A 23794-nucleotide genomic window follows, 5' to 3' on the forward strand; every position below is an offset into this window, starting at 1 on the left:
ATGCACAGATGATGAGCGCTTGATTTGTGCCTCACTCCAACTGACAGGGTCAGCAGATTATTGGTGGGAGGCTCGCAAAAAGATAATGCCCCCGCAGCAGCTAGAGGACCTAACCTGGGAACAGTTCAAGACAGGAATCTATGACAAGTACATCCCTAAGAGCTATAAAAAGCAAAAAGAAACAGAGTTTTACAACTTGAAACAGGGACGAATGTCAGTGACAGAATATGATCGCGCCTTCTTTGACCTGTCCAGGTACGGAGCTGATCAAGTGGATACGGATGAAAAGATGTCCGAGAAATTTTGTACTGGCTTGAGGCACGAAATAAGAGTAGCATTGGCTAGCCGTGGCGGACTACCATATACCGAAGCTCTAAAACTGGCCTTAGACATTGAAGCTGCATTGCCTAAAGAAAGACCTGCACCAAACCCTACAAATATGTCACTGCAGACCTCGTCCCAGGCCCCAAGGGACAAAAGGAAGTGGGAAGGAAACCAGAACCAGTGGGGACAAAAGAAGCCATGGCATGGACCACCCCGCCCACAAAACTTTGCAAGGCAGCCTATCTTTAACCCCACAGGAATCACTCAACCAAGGCCCAATCTTTGTCCCAAATGTAACAAGCCCCACAGCGGAATCTGCAGGGCCGGAGAAATGATTTGTTTTACTTGTGGAAGGTATGGCCATATCGCCAGGAACTGTCAAAATGGACCCCAGAGAAGGAGTGCACCAACTAACCAGCCAGCACAACGTCAACACTTGCGGGCTCTACATGCAGACACCCAGAACCACCAGACCCCGCATCCACAACGACCGAGCCTCTCCACTCAAGCTAGGGCATATGCATTGGGACGAAACCAACAGAACAACAACCATGGGAATTTGGCAGGTATGGGCACTCTACTGAACGTACCTATTGTCCTATTGTTTGATACTGGTGCCTCGCACTCCTTCATATCAACCTCGTGTGTAAGCACTTTAGAACTCACACCAGAACCAGCCGAACCTAGAGTAACGGTGTCCTCACCAGTAGGAGGAGTTATAGAAATCACACAAAAGTGCTCGAATCTAGAAATCACGCTCGGAGAACGTAAGGTTATTGCTAATAACTTGGGGGTCATGAAAATGGAAGATGTCGATATTATACTAGGAATGGAATGGTTGGCCAAGAACCACGCCACCATCAAGTGCAGTGAAAGACATATTTCCTTTCAAACTCCAGGAGAAGGGCAAGTTGAACTCCATGGAATCACTATGAACAAGCGCAAATCCATAATTTCGGTCCTACAAGCAGCCGCGCTGGTGAGAAAAGGGTGTCCCGCCTACCTCGTCTACTTAAGCAGAGAACATAATGAAGAAAAGAAGATTGAGGACGTGGAGATTGTACGTGAATTTCCAGACGTGTTTCCTGATACGCTACCCGGGTTACCCCCAGACAGACGACTGGAATTCACCATCGATTTGGAACCAGGAGCCGCGCCAATTTCAAAAGCGCCATACCGAATGGCCCCAAAGGAACTGGGAGAACTGAAACTACAACTGCAAGAACTTTTAGACCTGGGTTTTATCAGACCCAGCGTGTCACCATGGGGAGCTCCTGTACTTTTCGTCAAGAAGAAGGATGGGACGTTGAGGATGTGCATAGACTACCGAGAATTGAACAAGGTGACACTCAAGAATAAATACCCATTGCCAAGGATAGATGATTTATTTGACCAGCTCAAGGGGGCCAGTATATTTTCTAAGATTGACTTAAGGTCCGGATACCACCAACTGAAGATTCGGTCTGAAGATATACCCAAAACAGCTTTTCGCACCAGGTACGGTCACTATGAATTCGTAGTAATGCCTTTTGGATTGACCAACGCCCCTGCGGTGTTCATGGATTTGATGAATCGCATTTTCCATCCATATCTCGACAAATTCGTCCTGGTCTTCATAGACGACGTCCTCATTTACTCGAAGAATAGATCAGAACACGCGGAACATCTAAGAACTACCCTCGAAATATTAAGGACCGAGAGACTCTATGCTAAATTCAGCAAGTGCGAATTCTGGCTCACGGAGGTTAATTTTCTTGGACACATAGTAACAGCAGAAGGAATCCGGGTAGACCCAGCAAAGGTAGGGGCCGTACAGAACTGGAAATCACCAACCAGCCCGAACGAAATTCGAAGTTTTCTAGGACTGGCTGGCTACTATAGAAGATTCATCGAAGGGTTCTCAAGGATTGCCAGGCCAATGACCCAACAACTCAAAAAGGGCATCAAGTTCGTGTGGACCCCTGAATGCGAAGCTAGCTTCCAACTGCTAAAGGAGAAACTAACCACCGCCCCCGTGTTAGCCGTGCCGGAACCAGGATCAAACTACGTGGTTTACACAGATGCTTCGAAAAATGGACTTGGGTGCGTCCTAATGCAGAACGGGAAGGTGATAGCTTACGCGTCGAGACAACTTCGACCCCACGAACTGAACTACCCCACTCACGATCTGGAATTAGCAGCCGTAGTGCATGCACTAAAAATTTGGAGACACCACCTATATGGGGTTAAGTGTGAGATTTTCACTGACCACAAGAGTCTAAAGTACTTTTTCGAACAAAGGGATCTAAACATGCGACAGAGAAGATGGCTTGAGTTGGTGAAGGATTACGATTGCACCATAAACTACCATCCTGGCAAGGCAAATGTGGTAGCTGACGCACTGAGTCGAAAGTCCCAATCACAAGCTTGTCTAGCCACCAGGGAGGGAATACTAATACAAGAATTCGCCAAGATGAGAATAGAAATAATACAAGCACCGGAAACGGTGGAAGCTAAAATCGCAACTTTGGTGCTGCAGCCCGACCTGAGGAAACGAATAGTTGACGCCCAAAGACACGACGAAGCGCTGGAGAAAATACGAATAAAAGTGCGGACCGGTGAGCAAAGCAATTATAGAGAAGAGGCGGACAATGCCCTCACTTTTGAAGGAAGACTGTGTGTACCGGCCAATCCGGACCTTAGGAATGAAATATTGATTGAGGCACACGACACACCGTATACCGCTCATCCGGGAAGCACAAAAATGTACCAGGATCTGAAAAGAAAGTTTTGGTGGGACGGCATGAAAAGAAGCATCGCAATGTTTGTCGAGAGATGTTTAACTTGCCAGCGAGTCAAGGCATTGCACCAACGACCTTACGGGAAACTACAACCCTTGGAAATTCCCGAGTGGAAATGGGAACATATCGCCATGGATTTCGTGACAGGCCTGCCCAGATCCAAGCGTGGAAATACTGCCATTTGGGTAATTGTTGATCGACTCACGAAAAGTGCTCATTTCATCCCTATTCCCATCACGTATGGATCCGAGAAGCTAGCACAGTTATACGTAAGGGAAATTGTGCGTCTGCATGGAGTACCTGTGACAATCACGTCAGACCGAGACTCGAAGTTTACATCCAGATTCTGGCAAAGCATGCAAAGGGAAATGGGTACGAGATTAAATTTCAGCACCGCATTCCACCCCCAGACCGACGGACAATCCGAGAGGACAATTCAAACTCTAGAAGATATGTTGAGGGCCGTCGTACTCGATAGAGGAGAAAATTGGGAATCCATCTTGCATCTGATAGAGTTTGCCTATAATAATAGTTATCAAGCCACCATCGACATGGCACCTTATGAGGCACTATATGGAAGAAAATGTCGGTCTCCACTCTATTGGGACGAAGTAGGGGAGAGAAAGGTATTAGGCCCAGAATCCGTGGCGGAGATGATTGAAATCGTGAGACGAATCCGGAGTCGAATCAAGGAAGCGCAAGACCGACAAAAATCCTACGCCGATAAGCGTCGAGCGGATTTGAAATTTAACATCGGAGAGAAAGTCTTTTTGAAAGTATCTCCTTCCAAAGGGATAACCAGATTTGGACTCAGAGGAAAGCTGAAACCACGGTTTATTGGACCCTATGAAATTCTGGAAGAAGTGGGCCCGGTAGCATATCGTTTGGCATTACCACCCAATTTTTGTAATGTGCACCACGTATTCCACGTCTCCCAACTTCGGAGGTACGTGTTCGACCCGAAGCATGTCATTCGTCACGAGGAAATCGCTTTAGAACCTGACCTGAGCTACGAAGAAAAGCCGATAGAAATACTAGACCGAAAGGTGCAACAGCTTCGGAACAAGTCGATTACTACAGTGAAGGTTTTGTGGAAAAACCACGGACAGGAAGAAGCAACATGGGAGCTAGAAGAGAAAATGAAGGAGAAATATCCCGAGCTTTTTGGTTTAAACACATCCTAAATTTCGGGACGAAATTTCTTTTAAGAGGGGTAGTATGTAACGACCCGCTAAGCCGATATTATTAGAAACAATATTATTAGCTAAATTACTTATATAAGTAACTTTTACTGCGATTAAATCCGAGCCCCGAGCTTGCGCCGTTTGTACCTACACCAAATGAAATGATCAAAAAAAAAAAAATATATATATATATATATATATATATATATAATAATAATTAATTAATATATTCTCTGATAGCTTATCCGAGAAGGGCATGACAATGCATTTAATGTTACTTGATGAGTAGTAAAAGTAATAAATGCTGCATTTATGAATGCATTAATGAAGTATGAAAAAAAAAAATTCTCATTCTCTGACACAAATGGTGAACATTCTCTCCAAGAATAATTACCGCTTACGTGGCCATCTTTTATTGCCATCTTCTATAGATTAGTATATTTCCTCACTTTCTTTCACCAGAAAAACGTTACCATCACATATCCTAATCACCCCTTCCCAACCCCACTTAATTCCTTCACAAACCCCACATACTATTTCCTCTTCCTACTTCAATTCCACATCGGACAGAGCCTAAGGAGGAAGATTTACACACACTTGTAGAATCAAGTCACCAATCCAACACCACCTCTTTTTCTCCCACATAAAAGGTAATTCCAAGTTTTTTTTTTATGCATATACATCAGATTATAGTAAGAATGAAAATGGAAACATGCTAGGTAACCTTTATTTCCACATATTACATCAGGGACTCCAAAATTCACCCAACACATACAAGTAGCATGCCAAAACCAGAATTTTCCCCAAGCTATCGAATGATAGACATAACATAGGACTTTTAATGATGCTTTAGACAACACCAAAAGCATGTGACTCTTATAACAATTCTATGTAGACCTCTAAAATAAATATAGAAACTCATCTTGAGCCAATCAGTAAATCTGCCGTGAGGAACTTCCGGCAGCGAGCTAGGCGCTCCGTCGTCAACAATGACAGCCCACGCTCCAAAAACCCATCCTTTCTTTTCGTTCCATGAATCTGGGAAATCTTGGAATGAAATTAACAAAGTCTATTATCATAAAGGTATTTAAAACTTAAATAAAAAAAGGGGGAGGGGATGAGGGTCTCGACGGCAACGGCGCTGGAAGGGAGGGGAGGGCTGGTGGATGCAATCCCAGCCGAGCTACAACCTCGGCAAGAGCCGAGCATGGTTCCAGCCGAGCTGAAACCTCGGCCAGAGCCGAGCATGGTCCCAGCCGAGCTGAAACCTCGGCCAGAGCCGAGCATGGTCCCAGCCGAGCTACAACCTCGGCAAGAGCCGAGCATGGTCCCAGCCGAGCTGCAACCTCGGCATGAGCCGAGCAGGGAGTAGGAAACGACTCCGGCAGACCTACAGCCTCGGGAAGAGCCGGTCGAGGAGCAGAGTGTAGCAAGGGAGGAAGTATCCATTGCGAGGACAAGGCCGGCGAGGAACGTGGAGCCTCCGAGCCGATTCAGCGACCTTGGGGCTGTAATGCATATTGATTTGAGGTCCATTCCGAAATTAAATTATTCCGGGCCTAAGAATGAAATGGTTAAGTAAGCTAAAATAAATAGTTGTGACCCAAATTGTTTTATTTTTTTTTTGGGAGTAATTAGTAAAGTATAGAATATCAAATTTTGGTTGGAATCTAACTAGCAAACGAAGTGGAAGTAAATAATGCAAGATTTGGAAATTTCGAATAATAATAATAATAATAATAATAATGTTAATAATAAAGTTAAACCTTGAGATTTTATTTCTCATTTAATCAGATTAGTTTAAAACTGAATTAGTATTTTTTTTTTCTTTTCCTATTGTGTTGTTTCAAAAGGTTATCTCCGCAAGTAAGGTCGGAGTAAGAGATTCAAGTAAGGAAAATAAGCGATCAAGGTGAGCTTTCTTATACTTAAAATACAAATCGTATTCTATGAAAACGCGAGCACATGTTCGTGGATGTTTTAAAGATATTGTCTTGCCATAAATGTTTTGTGTATGATGCCTATCTGTTTGGCTAAGGCCAAGTGAATTGTGAATGATGATATAAGTCGAATTCGGGTCCCAGTGAGGGTGGTGTCCCCGCTCGGACTAGTGTACACAAGCTCCCTCTGTCATGTTGGGCAGAGCAGGTGACCGAGGAAGGTGGCCACCTTCCCGGCACATGCATGTAAGGTGACCGTGCGAGAACACCATCTCGACGGCACAAGGTGATCAGATATGGCTAAGTACAGGAAAAAGGGCCCAAAGTGAATATTTTAGTAAGCTCGGGTCTTTTAAATAAAACCCCGAGTATTACTGCGATGATGGCTTGACAATATTTTCAAATGTATATTTGTAATTTTCGGCATTATGTTCACTGAGTACTTTTTGTACTCAGCCCTGCATATTTCTAAACGTGCAGGTTGAGTCGTGGAAAGGGGAAGGGATAAGTGCTGTGGAGAGCAATCTAGTAGATAACTATGAACAAAACTCTCGGAGGTTCATGTCTCCATACATGGACCGCGTTCTTTCGTTTCCGCTGTGCCGGTTAAGAGGCAGTGTCTATCTTACTCTTTACTCTGATAATCAGAACTTGTATGAACGGTCACTCGATTCTACATGATCGAGTGTATTTTGGTTATAAGTATTTCCGTATTTAAGTTATTATGTGCGTCTCGTTTTGCTTTGGCTTTAATTTCCCCTAAATTCTATCCCCGCTTCTTATAATCCCTCCTTAGTCGCGAATTCCCCGGATTATGCTATCCTTAGCTAACTGCGGTCGTGACAGGATCATATACTTCAAACAAGAAGTGATGCATTGAAACCCAGGAATATTGGTACGTTTGTTTCACTTTCATGGTACTCGCATATAGGGGTTGTTTTGGGATCCGTTTTTAGCTTCTGTTGGACCGTTGTGTTTCGCTAGTAATACACTTGCCACATTATTGAGTGGCACGGAATTTTAGGTAGAGTAGTTGAGTATGATAAAATAGAGTGAAAAAGATAATTGAATATTTTAATGAGAAGATAGGAGAGAGCAATGTGTTTCTAAATATGAAAAGTGGACATCTTCAGTGTGACAAACAAAAAATGAAAAGCAGATATCTTGAATGGGATGGAGAGAGTACTTTCTTCTTATGTTTGAACTTTTAACTCACCATTTCATAAGGTTTGAATTTGAACATTTTGCATGATATTGAAAAAATGTTCCCAACATTCCTCTCATACCTAAATAATACTCCCTCTGTCCCACAAGAATATGCACTCTTTCCTTTTTAGTCCGTCTCACAAGAATATGCAATTTCTAATTTTGGTAACTATTTTTCTCTCTAATGAGGTGGGACTCATTCTTCACTAACAATACTTTAATTACTTTTTCTCTCTACCTCTCTCTTACTTTACTAATTTTGTATTAAAACCCGTGCCGAACCCAAAGTGCATATTCTTTGGGGACGGAGGGAGTACTCCATTTGTCTCAATGTAGTACTAATATTTCTTTTGAGAACACGTTTTTGAAAAATGATAGTAGTAATGAATAGTTAAAGTGGAGAGAGAGTGATGTAGAGAAAAGTCTTCTCTAAATTACTCTTTCTCCACTTTAACTAGTATTCCCTCTGTCCTGCTATAAGCGAGCCACTTCTTTTAGACACGAAATTTAAGAAATTGATATTTAAATAGCTAAAGTGAAGAAAGTAAAGTATGGCGAGGGAAAAGTGTAAGAAATATGACTTTTTGCATAAAAGATAAATGACTCACTTATGGTGAGATATCCCAAAAAAAGAAAGTGACTCGCTTGTGGTGAAATGGAAGGAATATATTTTTCTCAATCAAGTGCAAAAAAACGACTAAACTAGGTAGGGATGGAGAGAGTATTACTGCAGTATTCCGTAACTTTTAAATTCTCATATCTATTTTTGCATATGAGCCAAAAGTTTAAAAAAAAAGGAAAATCTAAAGATAAATCCTTATAGAAACCCCCTTTACTAATTCATTGATCACGACTAGCCAATCGTTAATTTTTTTGTATTTTTTAACATTATTTGTTTTTGTTTTTTCTACAAAGGTGATGGCAAAGGTTATAGAATCTGAAAGTTTTGTGGTGCATTATTCCTACAGCAGACATTAATTTTCAGCAAATTCAGAAATTGAAACCAACACTGACAGGAGACAAATAAACACCTGAAGATGAAAATCTCAGTAATAAAATGTCGTTTCATAGAGTGAGTGGTCTATAATAATCATGTCGTTTACTCTTCTCATTTTAGTGTTCTAACTTTTCATTTTGGATTATTTATTTAAGTCATTAATTTCTTTTTTTAGAAATAAAAATTGCCTTACTCTCTCTTATTTTAGTTTTTCTCTTACTATATTCCCTCTTTATTTTTCGTACTTTAGCCTTTATTTATTTCTTCTATTTTATTCTTTCTTATGCTTTATTTTCCCCACCTAACTTAATAAACATTAGTTTTTTTTTTAATTTTATGCCGAAAAAAAAAGTTGGCCACTTGCGTACATAACGCAGGAATTAATAAAATGTGTATGCTGATCAGTCAGCAAAATCTCTCACCGGTTGATATTAGTTCAAAACAATGAGAGAAATGATATATAGCACAACTCACAAGAGTAGTCTAATCATCAAATATACATATGAAACCATAAAGTTGCAATTATTGGCTGAAATAAAGTTTCGGACATTAGAAACTTAACTTTCTAAGCGTTAGAAATTTTGTCTTGTTTGTAACTTCTTTTTTTTAATGGTATTTAGAAGGTAATATAGATATATTTAACTAGACCCATATGCCAAAACAGAATGTGTAACTAATCCAATTTTATTTTTACTTCTCTATGCACTTTCAAGTGTGAATGTTTGGTATGAATTTGATTTTCAAGTGTGTGTGTTTATACTTCTCTGTGTATATTTTATTTAATATAAATTTCAATTTTGATGTATAGTGAAATTCAGAATCCATTTCGAATCGTCGTATAATAAATAGTCAACCAGAAGGCAAAAAATAAATTAATTTGGAAATGAAGTTAGTTTTGCTCTAAATCAAATCCATATGATTCATTTATGAACAAAGTAAAAGAAATTATTCCCTCCGTCCCATAGAAATAGATCATTTGTATGAACACGGATTTTAATACATAACTGGTAAAATAAGAGAGAATGTGAAAAAGTAGTTGAAATTGTGCAGTGAATAGTGGAACCCATAAATATAAAATAAAAGAGAAGAAGAAGAAAAATGTTGTCATAAATGGATTTGAATTTGGACTATTTATATGGGATGGACGAAATATGGTTTATTTCTATGGGACAGATGGATAAAAAAAATGAATGATCAGTGCAATTAAATTATTCTTGAAGAAAACCCTAGCCTAAGTATCAAAAGAAAAAGTCCTATGAAACCGCAAATCAAGATTCCATACTACATGATCTTTTAAAACCAATTACTTAACTCATAAGAAATAATTGAGACGTCATCTCTAATCTCATAGATTCACCCATGTTAATATTTTAATAGGTGAGACGATCTGATTACGTGACAAGTTTCATGCTATCGTGCCATCATAGACGACGCTTCATCAAAGTAGTTTTTGTACAAAATCTTTGAATTGAGCTCGACATTAATTATGTCAAAAATATATTAGAAGAAGAGAAAAAATAAAGAAAAAAGGTACTCTGCATTATAAATGTTATTTTCACAAATTTGATTTCATCATGGATCCAACTATTAACTTTTGAAAATGGATCACTTTTTTTTCTACTAAAACAGGTATTACACATTTTGAGAATATAGAACTAAACAAGTTACTCATGCTCAAAATGTTTAACCAATAAAATAGTGTTATAATTAAATTTCACAACACAACTAAATTTTTTAAATGGAGGGCATCCCCAACCATACTGCAAAGAGAAATTTCGGAATAAGGGGTTAAATTTGCTGACCTTTCGTAATTAGGGATTTAATTCGCTGACCTTTCGTAATTTGGGATCAAGGCATGCGTATTATTCAGAATAAGGGATTTGTGATATTTTATCTTATTTATGTTCCTTTTTAATATTATTTCCCTCTAACAATTTATCAATTACCCAAATTACCCCCTTCAAATCACTTAATTACTTTAACTAATTGTGTTCAAGAACATTTATCAATCGACACTGAGGAATGACGTTGGCAATAAATATGAATCCAACTAAATGTGACTCATGCTTGTAAAATGTTAGTAAGACGCATTCACATACAGTAAGCATACCAATTCTCGTTAAATATTACAGAACTAACTACGTTTACAAAAAGCGGGCCCCAACAAATGGAATAGATAGATTTTGACAGCTGGGCATGGGACAACGAAATAAAAGGCAGTTTTAGGCCATCCACAATAGGAATAGCCCAGCAATAGCCCAGCCATAGCCTAGTCACTGCCACATCATCAGCACTAAAAATCCTCCTGCCACATCATCAAAACAAGCAAATAGCTCAGCAATAGCACAGCCATAGCCTAGCCACATAATATCCACATCACTATTAATTTAAAAAATGAAATGAAATAATTAACAATCACACAATATACGAAATTTAATTTACGAGACATATACGGGAAAAGTTTAATAATAATATTGAAATTTTAAAAAGTACAATATTTTAAAAAAAATACATTAATTTAAAAAAAAAATACAATAATAAAAAGGAGTGCCAATTCACTCCTCGTCTCCGTCGTCGCCGCCTCCGTCGCTGTCGCCACCATCGCCGCCGCCACCACCGCCGCCGCCGCCGCCGGTCTCCCTCCGTGCCGCCTCCAAATCCTCCTGCATGCTCAGGAGCAATGTTTGAAGCAAACTCTTCTCCACGGGGTCCACCGCCGCCCGCCATTCGGCCATCGTCTTGACCATCTGAGCGCGCGTTTGTTGACGCGCGAAGAATTTGAGATCCGCTGTGGATTGGCCAAGGGGGGATGCCGACTGGACCTCCTGTGAACCCCCGGCGACCCCCATCGCCTTCCGTTGAGCCCGCCTGTGCCCAACCGGGCGAGTACGGCGAGCAAACGAACGAGGAGTCGGGACCTCCTGGGCCGTCTCTGGGAGGTCGTAGGAACCACCGCTACTGCCGCTGAAATCACCGGAATAGTTCAACCGTTGCTTCTTCGGCCAGCCAGAGTCGACACCTACTCGGAACTTCTCGGAGTCGTTCAGCACAAGATAGCAGTTCCAGTAGGTGAATTCCTTGTACACCCCCTTCAGGGGGAAGGCTTTCTCTGCTATCCTCCTGCAGTCGTCCTCCGTTTGGCCACTGCTCATCATGCGGAGGGCGTTGGTGTACAAGCCCGAAAATCGGGAGACCGCAACCCTGATTCGGTCCCACCCCTTCCGGCAATCCTCCCGATTGCGTGGCCTCCCCTCCGGGCAAAACCTCTGGTAGGCTGCTGCTATCTTGCCCCAAAAGTTGACGATCCTCTAGTTGTTCGAAACGAGAGGATCGTCACAAACACTCACCCACGCCTTGGACAGCGCGACGTTCTCCGCGTCCGTCCACCTCCTCCGTACCGCGTTGTCGTCCTCACCCGGCTGCGAGGACTCACCGACCCTTTTCCCCTTGCCTTTCTTCTTTGGGGCACCCCGACCCCGCCCTGCGCCCCCCGTTTGAACGGGAGCATCCGGAACACCAGAAAGATCTATCCCCAAGTCATCGAAGGAGAAAGTGTCAAACTGGGCCGGAGGTGCAGCCTCCGTTGGCGTCGATGTGTGCGACGAACCAGTCGAAAAATCAAAACTGGGGCGATAGACGTCCCCCGGCGTCCCCTGTGTCGCGGGCGTCCCCTGCGTCACCGGTACCCCCGGGCATCATCTGCATCCCGGGTGCCCACCCCGGCATCTGGACACTGGGTGCCCACCCCGACATCGCCGGAAACGCCCCCGGCGGACTTCCCCCCGCTGGTATCCCGGACATCATCTGCTGCCCCGGGTACATGTTGTAGTATGGGTGCATTGACTCGGGTGCATCTGACTTCATCCACCTCCCACGGGGATCGGGGGAGTTTGAGATCCGCTACTCCCTGAAGTAGGCTCGTTGTTGAGATCCATTTACCGTTATTGATCTTGTACAGAAATTTAGATAGAGAGAGTACTCGTTAATACAAGTGGTGCGAATGAAAATGACGGACAAGTCGCGTATATATAGTGTTTCGGAAAAAAAAATTAAAAATTCGCGCTAGGCGGTGCGCTAGGCGATCCGGACGCTGCAATAGCGCCTAGCGGATCGCCTAGCGCACCGCCTAGCGCCGCGGAACCGCCGAGCGCTAGGCGGTTTTTTTTCGCGAAGTCCGCTAGGCGGCTGCAATAGATCGCCTAGCACACCGCCTAGCGCCGGCGCTCGGCTAGGCGGTGCGCTAGGCGCTATTGTGGATGCTCTTAGTAGGGATTCTAGTGCCCTACCCCTCTTCTTCCCTCCTTTTTTTACCAGTCTTCACTCTTCATCACCATTTCCCAATCCCATTCTCTCATTTTCACAATTCCCTCCGCCACAAAGTCTCGTAAATCTCACAAAAGCAAAACACAGATGCCCTCCTCCGCTGCCGAAACCCTCCTCTCCATCTCCCTCCTCCTCCTCGCCCCCCTCTCCGTCTCCTCCTTCTCCTCCCGCTGGCAAATCATCCGCTCCAAACTCGCCTCCGCCAAATCCCTCATCTCCGAAATATCCGACTCCCCCCACTGGTCCGACAACCCCCCCTCCTCACTCTCCTCCCCTCCCTCCTCTCCACCCTCCGCCACACCGAAACGTGATTGATAAATGCTCTTGAACACAATTATTCAGTTAATAGCATAGCTTGTTAGTTAAAAGAATATAATTATTAGTTAAAGTAATTAAGGAATTGTTCACGTAAATATATGAAAATGGAGTAAAAAATTGGACAAATCCTATTTTGAAAGAGACAGTTGAATCTCTAATTATGAAGTAGAATTTAGATAAAAATTTGAAGGGGATAATTTAGGCAATTGATAAATTGTTAGAGGGAAATAATATTAAAAAAGAATCTAAATAAGATAAAATATCACAAATCCCTTATTATGAAGAATACGCATACCTCGATCTCAAATTACGAAAGGTCAGCGAATTGAATCCCTGATTACGAAAGGTCAGCGAATTTAATCCCTTATTCCGAAATTTCTCTACTGGGAAACGCATCTTTGGAGTAGAATTAAGCTCCAACCATACTCCATAACCCATCTCAAAACCGTCCTTTTTTGGATATTGAACAGTAACACACCAAAAATGAATGCAGTAGCACTATTGCTACTGCATATTCAGTTTATGAACTTTCTAAAATTGCAGTTGGATCCTTCAGCTTGTGTATTTTATAATAGAGACAAGAAGACGTACCTTAATTTGTGGAGAACATGTCGTCCGATGCAAAAATTTTAGGCAGAAGACCGAACGCAAAGGATGGGGGAAGACGATGAACAGAAACAGCGCTTCAATTTAGGTTTCTATTAATTGTGGATATTAAATGGGATTTAATTAATGGGCTATAATTATAAAAAATGCAAATATATCTAAAGGTATTATCAGTCGGTAAATTGCTCATATTTGCCAAATGATTTTATTAATAATTGGGTATAATGACTGATAAATTATTAACTCTTACTTTGAAATTTTAATATATTATCCTTTATATATTTTTATTTAATTAGTATTTATTTTACATTAAGTTTTAGATGAGTAATTATTATTTATTTTCACTTATACAATTTCTGATATTATATTTGACATGATATTTAATAATATAAGAAAATTTGGAGTCATAAATTTTGCTAATTAATTTGTGTGGTACGTATATTTTATGTAATTATATATATTTAATTGATGTTTGATTGTTATTATGGAATGTTTGATGTTTGATTTATTTTAATAAGCAAAATGTATGGAATCATTTATTTATGGAATATTTGAGTGTATTTTAATTAGTTACTAATATTAAATCAGATAATTTTATTTCACAAACTATTGTTAAAGTGATATGGGGCTAATGTGTAATTTAAATAAATATGTAGGTAAGATTAAAAATGTATAGAAAGTATAAGAATATGGAATATTCTGTTGGGTTTGAATATGGTGTAAATAGTTGGAGTAAAATTACTGTTTGATGTGACAGAACCTGAAAAATGAGTTTAGGTTTGGGTGTAAATGGTTGGAGATGGTCTGATTAACTAATCTAGTACTCCCTCCGTTCCTTCATAGTTGAGACTAAACTTTTCGATACGGACTTTAAGAAAGTGATGTTGAGTGTGTTAACTAAATAGATCAAAAAAGTAAGAGAGAGAAAAAGCTTTAAAAAAAGCAGAAAGTGAATAAAGTAGAGAGAATAAAGTAAAAGAGAATAAAATAAGAAAGAGAAAAAAGTTACTATATATGGAAATGACTCAATTACGAAGGAACTTTTCGAAATGGAAAAAATGATTCAACTATGAAGGAACGGTTAGTTGAGAACTTTCCGAAATGGAAAAATGACTCAACTGTGAAGGAACGAAGGGAGTAGATAGAATCTAATGCACTAATTTTAGATATATTTTTACTCGATATTTAATGCACATGGATAGGCATAATATGTTGTGCATTAGAGCATCTGCAACGGTGAGCACAAGCTCACCGTCCGTCCTTGCCGCTGGCAAGGACACGCTTGTCCTCCGCTGCGCCTTGCCGCTGGCACGGACTTGCTCTATGCAAAGAGCACGTCCGTGCCAGCGAGCATGGCGACATGGCGTGTTTCTATTGGCCGTTGACATTTTCTTTTTTTTCTTTTTTTTAAAAAAATCAAAAATAATACCAAAAATACAAAAAAAATATTTTCAGATTCCTAAAAATATAGCCGTTTTATTACAGTTTTTTTGAAATTTTTTTAAAAAAATTTAATCCCAAAACCATATATAAATACACACATTCATCATCCATTTGGACGAAATTCGGTCACTTATGAATTTAATTATGTAATTTTTAATTTTTAGGATTTTAATTATGTAATTTTTAATTTTTAGGATTTTAATTATGTAATTTTTATTTTGTAGGATTTTAATTATGTAATTTTTATTTTATTTATAATTTGTAATATTATTTCAGTTTTTTTAATGAATTTTAATATTATGGAAATGTTTTTATTTAAATTGAATAATAGAATGGTGGGACCTCGTCCTTGCGGAAGAGCACAGCTGTGGATGTTGTGCTCTTGCCTAAGAGCAGGCAGAAAAAGTGGGGTCGGACCCACAACCGTACTCGTTGGCAAGAGCTTGATTGTGGGTGCTCTTATATTTTCTAAAATGTGTCGCGCATATTGAAAATGAGTAACACATATTTTCGAAAGCCAAAAAAAATTTCTGACCCATTTTCAGAAGCTAATTGCTGGATCGACCTATTTCAAGAATTGGCCATAAATTAAATTGTAGTACGAACTCTTATTTCCAAAATGATCCCCAACATCAAATTATCTTGCCTCCCAAAATTTGCACCTTACCATTTTTTTTCTCAATTTTGGGATCTTCTCGTAACACTATATTTTCTTCAAATTTCAGCCAAATTCGTACATCTAAAGAACTTCTTACACAAGAAATATTAATCGCATTTACTCCCTGCTCTTCCGCAAGAGCGCAACACCCATATACATATTCTTCCGCAAGAGCATGCTCAAGGGTTCCATCATTCTATTATTCAATTTAAATAAAAACATTTCCACAATATCAAAATACAATAAAAATACTCAAAATACTATTACAAATTACTAAAAAAATTAAAAATTCCATATTTATAATCCTAAAAATTAAAAATTACATAATTAAAATCCTAAAAAAATTACATAATTAAAATCTTACAAATTAAATATTACATAATTAAATCCTAAATAATATATTCGTGGAAATTTAAAGAAGACTAGCCCGATGGCGGTATCCCCAATTGAGCTCGGAGAGCTCGTATCATTGCGTGATGTTAATCAAGTTGCTCGGGAGTCATCCGAGACGTATATCCCATATTGATTTGACCCAAAAGAAACCACAACGAGTTGATGGGGGTGGAGGCGGTACAAAGGGAGCGGGAGGTCGCGGTGCGGCTGGGGTCACGGCGCGACGGCGGTTGGCCGTTGGCTGTTTCCTTCTTTGTGGCCGGCGTTGGGAGCTGCTCGGGCCGGCGTCGGGGCTACCCAAGTGAGCTCCGGCAAGCTGGCTAGCCACCTCATCCTCGCCGGCGTCAGATAGGGATATCGACCTCGACCGTTTGCTGGAAGAGGATGTGACGCCTCCTTTATACTTCGGATGAGTACGTACCTCCTGCCAAACGTTGAGATGCTTGAATGGTTTGTACTTAATTGAATGGTAGGTCGACATGGCGGCCGTGATGATGTCAACCTCGCTCGTGCAGCTCCCTGCCGACCGCTGTTCCTGGAGGTAATATTCCTGGAACTTTTGGATTTCATCGTTGGCTCTTCCAATGGCATTGCGCACCATATTCTCATTGCGCTCGATGGTTCCATTCGGTCGGTTGGCATTGTACCAGCGAGAAATGCGCCACCAAAACCTGTCCCCAGTTTGGTTCGTGTCGGTTTCCACATCTTCGGAGATTTCCATGTAGGCTTTGAATAACTTCTCCATCTTCCCCGGAGTGTACGGGGTGCGAACGTTGATGTCACCTCCGGTACTATCACTAGTACGAACACGGACACTACGAGGATGAGGAGGAGCGCCGGAACCGCCCTCCGGTGGCGTCGGGGCGCTCCCTCTCGTGCCAGTTTTGGGAGCCCACCCGTATTGCCCCTCGGCATCTTGCTCGTCCACCGGGTAAGGCCGGTAGCCACCCGGAATATGCGAACCTTGGGTTTGAGGAGGGGGCTAGAAATCCGTACCCGGATTAGAGAATGACGATGAGCCGAACCATTCGTGGTTCCAGCCGCGGGAGTCGGAGGGGTGATCGCCTGAGCCGGACATTTTATGCAAGAGTGAAAGAGTGAGAATTTAGATGAGAATTGGTGAGAGAATTGATGAGAGAAGTATTTTGTGTAGTGTGGTGTAAAACTTTTTGTAAGGTAATGGGGGTATTTATAGATGAAAATGTGAATTTTGGGATAAAAATAATGAAAAATAAATTAAAAGTGGAGAAAAATGAATATATTTTATTGGGAAGTGGGAAAACAATTTTTTTAATTTAAAATCAAATTTTTAATATATTTTGATTTTTTTAAAAAAAGGAATGCCAACGGCTTTGCCGTTGGCCAATCAGAATGCGACACGTCAGCCTGCTCAGCGGCACGACGGTGCTCGATGCATCGAGCAGGACCGTGCCGTCGGCAAGAGCACAGCGACGAGCAGCTGCTTGCTGCATCAGCGGCATGACGGCCCGCCTTAGCATCCAACACCAATGCAGGTGCTCCAATGTTCAATACGCAAGTAAAAATCAGAAGAGCTCAAAAATATAAGTTAAGTTGTGAAGGAAGATGTAGCACCTGCAACTATTGAGTTACTATTTGCATGAGCGATGGAGATGGTGTTACGGACGTTCTCCGTAACGAGACCGGTTAATTAACTTCTCGGAGTGATAAGGTGATCGAACCTTCGACAAGCTCGAAGGAAAGATAACGATTTGCTGTTTCACGGACGTGTTCCGATGACATCAAAGAGAGAACTAAAATTACGCTTGTTGCTCAAGCTAGGTTTAGGGAAAATATTTCATTCATTGATTCATTTATTACAATGATATAATATCTCCTATTTATAATACTAGCATACTACTACCCTAACTTAATGAACAAGAAACAAATATCTAAACAAATAAGGGAAAGATATGGTGAATAAAGGAAAACTAAATAATTGGAAGATCATAAGAGATATGATCGTATCAACTCCCCCACGGTTGAAATCCACCTTGTCCTCAAGGTGGAAACCACAAAGCAACGACGAGAGTTGAAAGCAAAAGCTTTGGCGAGGCGTCTCCTCCTGGATCAAACACATATCGAACAACTGAATATCTCCTTTTATCACCTTTGTCAAAAATCAACAAAGGAGACCCAATGTTGTTGGCAAAATTCCATGCCACAACGAAAAGCTTGTTCACACCTCTCAGAATGCTCAAACATGGAGCACCTCCTCTCTTAAACCAACAATTATCCACATCCGTCGATGACATTTGAGCAACATTGAACGATGCGATTATCTTCTCCACTTCACCAATAGAACCATCCTCCTCTTTATCTTCTAGCAATGACTCCTCTTCACTAATATCTGGGTTGTACAGCTGCAAAATTGGGGCCGGTGGGGGCGGGTCATCGTGTAACAATTCACCCTCATCTCTACTGACGTCAGGGCAGCACAACGGTGCTGGTGGAGTTGAAGGCGGAACAGCAGCGACAACAGGTAGTGAGGGGCTAGATGGATCGTGACAGAGATAAGGACGTGAGAGGCGTCGGGATTCCACGGCATGAGGATTTCGTGGGGGCACGTCCGACGAATAAGGTGGGTGCCCTAAAGTCGAGGTCGTGTATTGCCTCGGCTGCTCGTATGAAGAATCCAAGTCGGTGTAGGGCGACTTCCGGTATAGCCGTAGTTCCGGCAGCGGAGGACCACGAGTTTCTCCAACACAGTGACTGGAAGTTTAGAAGGTCGGATCCCAGCCAGTTGGACGACGCCTAGGCGCTCCCGAATCGAAATCCACATAGCGTTGTCGTCCATACGCTGCTTTTGAGGCATGCAATTTTTTTACACGGCGATCGATTCCTTCACATCGTGATTCCAGCATGGACTTTAATTTGTCAAATCGGGCCACGATCTTCTCCAGCCCGGCGGAGAAAATCTCGCTCGATCCCGGGAAGGCCCACGGGGGATTGCTGCCTTCCGGATTATCGCGCAGGGACAGCACCGGTTGACCATCCCCGCGGTGGGTCATCGCCGACAAGCGACGCGACGGATCGGGTGGATCCAAGTGGTGTGAGACGTAGGGTGATTCTGGATCAGACCACGACGGCGGACGGAGTACTTCCACCAGGCTGCTCGGAGGGTCCCAACAGGTTACACGGCGAGGTTGGACCGGCTGGTAGGGACGGAATGGCTGTGTGGCCTGAGGGAAGTTGTATTGTCTATGGCGGTAGCCGGCGTAGTCGTATGACATGTCGACGGACTGAAGCGTGGGTGTGGTAGAGATGGTGGTGATGCGGCTGACTTTTTTTTGATATTGGTGATTTGTTTGGGGGATATGGATAAACGAAGACGGAGGATGAGCACGGGATGAAAGCACCAGTTGTTACGGACGTCCTTCGTAACGTGACCGGATGGCGATCTTTGCGCGAGTTGCTATGACCAAACCTTCGACGTGCTCGAAGGAAAGCTCACAATTTTCCGGTTCTCGAACGTTCTCTCAATGAAAGCACCAGTTGTTACGGACGTTCTCCGTAACGAGGCCGGTTAACTAACATCTCGGAGTGATAAGGTGATCGAACCTTCGACAAGCTCGAAGGAAAGGTCACGATTTGTTGTTTCACAGACGTGTTCCGATGACAGCAAAGAGAGAACTAAAATTATGCTTGTTGCTCAAGCTAGGTTTAGGGAAAATATTTCATTCATTGATTCATTGATTGATTGATTACAATGATATAATATCTCCTATTTATAATATTAGCATACTACTACCCTAACTTAATGAACAAGAAACAAATATCTAAACAAATATGGGAAAGATATGGTGAATAAAGGAAAACTAAATAATTGAAAGATCATAAGAGATATGATCGTATCAACTCCCCCACGGTTGATCTTCCAATTATTTAGTTTTCCTTTATTCACCATATCTTTCCCATATTTGTTTAGATATTTGTTTCTTGTTCATTAATTTAGGGTAGTAGTATGGTAGTATTATAAATAGGAGATATTATATCATTGTAATCAATCAATGAATGAAATATTTTTCCTAAACCTAGATTGAGAAACAAGCGTAATTTTGGTTCTCTCTTTGCTGTCATCGGAACACGTCCGTGAAATAGCAAATCGTGACCTTTCCTTCGAGCTTGTCGAAGGTTTGATCACCTTATCACTCCGAGAAGTTAGTTAACCGGCCTCGTTACGGAGAACGTCCGTAACAACTGGTGCTTTCATTGAGAAAACGTCCGAGAACCGACAAATCGTGAGCTTTCCTTCGAGCACGTCGAAGGTTTGGTCACAGCAACTTGCGCGAAGATCGTCATCCGGTCACGTTACGAATGACGTCCATGACAGATGGTGTATGTGGTATAAATAAAAAGGGAAAAGCATTGCATGTTGATGGGCATTTATGAAGATAATCTTAGTAGATTTGGCGTTTTCCTTGTATATTCTAATTACCACGTGTATACATATGATGAGAATTGATGTGCTGCGGACGGTTGCGTGAGCGATTTGTGGGCGACAGGTGAGGTGGAATATTATCACAATTTTTTCTCTCTTATTAGAGTGTTTTATTAATATTATATCTTTCTATGATTTATTCTATTTCCTCTAATCCACACTTCGAACCATTTAAAAACTTAATCTCTCTGCAAAATCTCATCTTCATCTTTCCTATCCTTTCTGCTATTTCCCGATTTCCCCCTTTTATTTGTAAATTCCAATATCTTTTTTGTAGGTCACTATTGGTTTAGATTAAACTGGACGGAATGCTATCTATTATCGTATTCGTAGATATGAATGCGAAATCTGATATTGGTATTTATTAGAAATGGGCCACTCACCCCTTAAAAGGCCTCATAAGGGGGAGGGTTATCCACACTTATATAGATTAGATGAGATCTTCACCAAGTCGATGTGGGATAGAATTTAGAGAATTTAACACGCCCCCTCACGTGTGGGCCGGAAAGGACATCGGTCTTCCATCACGTGGGTAGGCAATGCAAGAGAAACCATCATCGATGTGGGCCGGAAAGGACATCGGTCTTCCACTCGTGAGGTAGATAAGAGATAAAGAGAAAACCATCATCGACTTGGGCCCGCTCTGATACCATATTAGAAATGGGCCACTCACCCCTTAAAAGGCCTCATAAGAGGGAGGGTTATCCACACTTATATAGATTAGATGAGATCTTCACCAAGTCGATGTGGGATAGAATATAGAGAATTTAACAGTATTGAAGAGAGAGAGTGGATTTGAGCAAGCCCATATGCATTAACCATGGATAATTTATATGCAAGGATCTCGAACTTTTTTAGAACAAATGGAAATAGCTATTGGGTTTCACGAAATTTTAGGCATAATTTATAGAAACTCATTTGGCTAGAAACTTAAGGGCATCCGCAACGCGTCTCGTTGCGGTTCCTATCTCGTCTCGAAGAGATGAGACGGCAGCGAGATAGTGTTGCGGGCTCCGTCTCGTCCCCAGCCCGCCCCGTAACTCGTCTCGGAGAGACACTCGGCGAGCTGCGGTTCGTCTGTGATGCCCACTCGCCAGCCCGCGAGTGAGCGTCGTTTATTTTCGTTGAAAATGTATTTTTTATTATTTTTTTAAAATTCAGGAAAATTCGAAAAAAAAATCCCAGAATTATACTAGTCGTTTATAGTCGTTTTTTACAATTTTTTATTTTATTTTGAATTTGTTTAAGCAAATATCAAATCATTCACACAAATTAATAAAAAAAAAAACTCTCTATTCTCACTCAAACACTATCAAACACTCTACATTCTTCATCTCAAAACAATATTCTTCTCCCATATTTAATCCATTCATGGATCCATTTGAGCAAATGCGTCGAATAATGAAAGAATCGCTAGCAGAAGATCGACGTCGGGAGGAGGACGAAGCTGCGGCGCCTCAAAGGCGATCTCGGACTTACATCCATCGTAACCGGGAGGAAGCCGCCGCAAGGTTGGTACGCGACTACTTTTGTGACAACCCGGTATGGGGAGAGACCTACTTCCGTCGCCGTTTTCGCGTGTGGAAACGGTTATTTATGCACATCGCAAATACATTGGAAGCCCGGGAAGAGTTCTTCCAAGAATGGTTCGACGCCGTTGGCCGTCCCAGTCACACGACGCTGCAGAAATGTACTGCAGCAATCCGTCAGCTTGCTACTGGACAAACGACAGATGTGTTCGACGAATACCTGCACATTGGGAAAATCATTGGGAGAATGTGTTTGATAAACTTCTGCAAATGTGTCCGGGCAGCCTTCATCGACGAATTTCTCCGGAAGCCAAGCACGGCAGATTGTCAGTTTCTGCTCCGACTTCACGAAGAAGTGCACGGATTCCCTGGGATGCTTGGCAGCGTCGATTGCATGCATTGACAATGGAAGAATTTTCCTGTGGCGTGGAGGGGTCATACACGAGCGGCCACAAAGGCACCCACCCCACCGTTATACTCGAGGCCGTTGCCGACTACCGGCTATGGATTTGGCATGCGTATTTCGGGGTCCCCGGATCGAACAACGACGTCAACGTGCTCAACCAATCCGACCTCTTCACCGAAGTTTTGAATGGTAAAGCGCCGGCCATCAACTTCATCGCTAACAACCGGCAGTATAAAATGGGGTACTATCTTGCTGACGACATCTATCCGAAGTGGCCAACCTTCGTGAAGACGTTCAACAGGCCAGTGAACGAAAAACAGGCTCTTTTTGCGCAGAAGTAAGAGGCTGCTCGCAAGAAGGTAGAGAGAGCGTTCGGGGTTCTCTAAGCTCGCTTCAACATTATCAAAGCCCCGACTCGTACGTGGTTTATGGAGAATATGATCGACATCATGTATACGTGCATAATCTTGCACAACATGATTGTCGCCGACGAAGGACCTGAGGCGGGAAATTGGTTTGGCCCTGAAACCCCGGGAAGCTCTACCGCAAGTAGTCCGCCTCGCAGTGGAGTGCATCCGTCTATGCAAGATCGGTTGTCTATTCGGGCAAGGACACGTGATTCTACCGCGCACGCCCAACTCCAAGATGATCTAATGGAGCACATTTGGGCAAACTTTGGCTACCAGTAGAGTGCCCGGAAGAAATTAAATTATGTATTTTTAATATTTTTTTAGGATTTTAATTATGTGTTTTTTTAATTTTTTTTAGAATTTGAAGTAGTAATTTTATTTTATTTTATTTAATGAAATGTGTTTTTATTAATTGAATTTGTTGGAAATAAAAATAAATAATGAAATTGAATGAATAGTTAAGGGATGATATGGTTAAAAGACGGATAAGAGATGGAGGGTTGCAAGTGTTGTTTCTTAGGGCATCCCCAATGGGTGGACGATGGCACGCCCGATGGCGCGCATCGTCCGCGCCATCCATCGTCCGCACCCATTGCGGGTGCGCGCCATAGGGCGCGGACGATAGTCGCGCCCTATACTTCGGTCGTGGAGGATAGCGCGGACGATGGCCATCGTCCGCCGCATTGCGGCTGTAGCGGACGATGGCCATCGTCCGCACCATTGTGGAGGTCGCGGACGATCAACCGCGGACGATGGCACGCGGTTTCGTTTTTTTATAAATACCGTTCATTTGTAAATACCCTCAAGAAGTGTACCGA

The sequence above is a fragment of the Salvia splendens genome, chromosome 15, assembly GCF_004379255.2.
Source record: "Salvia splendens isolate huo1 chromosome 15, SspV2, whole genome shotgun sequence".
Classification (NCBI taxonomy): domain Eukaryota; kingdom Viridiplantae; phylum Streptophyta; class Magnoliopsida; order Lamiales; family Lamiaceae; genus Salvia; species Salvia splendens.